This window comes from Cupressus sempervirens, chromosome 6, assembly GCF_028749045.1.
Source record: "Cupressus sempervirens isolate cs-2001-9-10 chromosome 6, ASM2874904v1, whole genome shotgun sequence".
In the NCBI taxonomy this organism is placed as follows: domain Eukaryota; kingdom Viridiplantae; phylum Streptophyta; class Pinopsida; order Cupressales; family Cupressaceae; genus Cupressus; species Cupressus sempervirens.
The window spans coordinates 432,708,238-432,711,159 of record NC_143123.1 but is presented as its reverse complement, the minus strand read 5'-3'; positions in this window follow the sequence as shown (position 1 = coordinate 432,711,159).

Sequence of the window (2,922 nt, the reverse complement as noted above, 5' to 3'; positions counted from 1 at the left end):
GTGCAAAAGCATTATGTCTTGACATAGAAGAGAAGAAGAAGACCCCAATCTAGCCAAACCACCTTGCTTCTCCTCCAAACTTAAAACTGAATTGAAGTCTCCTGCTAACACCCAAGGATGAAAAGGGTGACAATTTCTAACATACTGAACATGCCTCCAAAGTTCCTCCTTTCCCACAAAATCAACAAGCACATACACATTATTAATCATGATTACCTCTCTTGAGTCCAAAGCATAAGCCAACATAAAAAGAGCTGAGCGAGAAGACACCAGCCAAGGGGAGAAATTTTTTGCAGAACCCAAAAGATAGCCAAACCACTAGCACTTCCCATAGCCCCAACACATTGGCATTGCCCACGAGGCCAAATACTAGAGGCATATCAGACTATAGACTCCACAGAGAGCTTAGTGTCTTCGATACAAAAAACATCAGGAGAATGATCAACCACCAAATTCTGAATAATCTTTTGTCTAGGGATGCTAGTCAACCCCCTAACATTCCATTAGAGAATAATCATCATTAAGTAGAATGGGGAAAATGAGCATCCAATGGTTCCACTGACCAAGACTCTATCAATATATCTCCTGTGAGTTTATTCTTCTCTTGGTTTGTTTTGTGCCCACTCCTTAGAGGAGGGGTAAAGGAAACCTAGTTAAAGGGTTTATGCATCAACCCTAAGAGGAGAGGAGACCCCTTACCCTTACCACATGCTAGCACATCCTTAATCAAGTCTACTAGAACAATGTCATTATCCTCCATCACCACAAGTGTCACCAGAGCATTTGACTCAGGAGCTATAGGGACCTCACAGTTCTGGTGTACCACAACTTGGAATACCCCACAATTGTCATGAGGTGAAAGTCCCTCATCTGGGAAAACTAGGTTAGAAGAGATACTAGGAGGAATACCCTCCTCTAAAACCATATTATCCAACACCTCAAAGTGATTAAAACTTGAATCAGATTGTCGATCTTCCAAAGGCCTCTTCTGACCACGCCCCTTAGCTCATGGGTGAGTAGGGATAAATCCATCCTTATCCTACATTTGAGCCTTTCCCTTTCTTGTAGTATTTGGTTGATTCTTCTCCTTAGTTGTATTATCCATCTAAGCTTGTCCTTTCCCTATAGCATCTACCAGACCACCACCATTGTCTGTTGTAGAACCATCCACTCCTTTGGAAGTCAAGTTGCGAGGACACTGACGCTGTAAATGACCGTACTCATGTATCTGGCATCGAAAAGGGAGAGATTCATAATCTAACTACTACACCTAGGAGGGAGCCCCAAGATAAATTTCCAATGAACCAGATAATGGGTTATTCAAATCAATTCAAACACAAATTCTAGCAAAAGGAATAACCTTGTTATTGAGGGATTGATGTGTAATCGCAATTGGCTTTCCTAGCTGTAAGAATTTGGTATAGCTCTGTTACCATGTAAGAATTTTCCTTAGGGCAAAATTCACCCAAGACCAAGGAACTCGAGCACAAGCACAACAATAGACCAAAAGAATATGATGAGAATAACAATATGATATTTAATTCAATTCATTGATTGATATGAAAGTACACTAGAGGTGCCTATATATAAAGGCCTCTAAGATGCATCTAGAATGCCTAAGAGTTAGCAACATGATAAGTCATACAAATAGGCACATGTCCACCAGGTGTGGGTTATCCTTCATTAAGCACAATAGTAAGTGTGATGATGAGAGCATTGACCTAAGTAAACTTAAGTAAAGTGTAAATAGTGGATAATTATTTACACCAACACCCCCCCTTAAGTGCAACTTAGGAGAATGCACTTAAGCTTACGAAAGCTAGGATGAAATGCAAGATGGGTCCTAGCTACTAGGCCATGTTAGGTACCCATGTACAAACCAATGCAATCTCTCATAAAGTGGAGAAAGAGGGAAAACCTCATGGGAAAAACCCTCCCCCAAAAAGAGAGATGAAAAAACAAGATGCATGGATGGATGGAGTAATCAAGAACCCCCCATTACAACATACATCAAGTATATACAAAAGAGAATTAGGAGAAGGACAAAACCCCATAAGAGGAAAAAGTCCCCCCAATATAAGAGAAGAAGAAGGAGATAAGGTAGTCCCCCCCCCAAATGTAGTGTGTCGATCAGTGATAGCTGCTCCAATGTAGAAGCTGATCCATGGCCACTGAATAATGTTCCTCCCTTTTGGAAGAAACAATGATAGAGGTACTTGTGAGATGCTTTCTTTATGTGTAGAAAGAATCTTGATGATGAATGTTGTCTCTGAAACCTGCTCAACTGTCCCTATGTCAATGCTGATAGTCACCCCTTCTAATATTGTGAAAAAGAACATGTGCAGATCGAGCAAGGATGGATGTAGAACACACCCCAAAGAATTATCTCCTCAAATGATAAAGAGACCTCCTACAACTGTTGTACATAAGAATTCACAATCGCATCAACCTATGAAGATTGATCATGTAGATTATGGACAAGAGGGTCAGAGTGAGCCCTCGCAACAATTGAAGAAGGATCTGCTTCATCAAAGAGAAGATGTAGATCATCAATGAAGTCTCCCAAATCTGCTATGTGTGACTCCACAAACAAACTTGAACTATTTGTCAAGAAGTCATCCTTGGATGCTAGAACTAGAAGACAAGGTGTACCCTATTGTGTTGGACCTATCACTGTGGCAATGGATGAAGTATTCACCTCAACAAAGAGAAGACAGATACCATCGATGATGTCTCCCACATCTTCAATGTGAGACTCCACAAACAAACCTGCAATATCTAGAAGGAAGTCGTCCCATGAAGCTGAAGTAGGAAGACATAGTGTGTCCTGCTACACTGAATCGAGAGCATCTATGGCTAGAACATGATCAATAGAGCCAATAGGAGCATCAGGAGGTGTAATTTCATTTTGAGTTGGAGGAA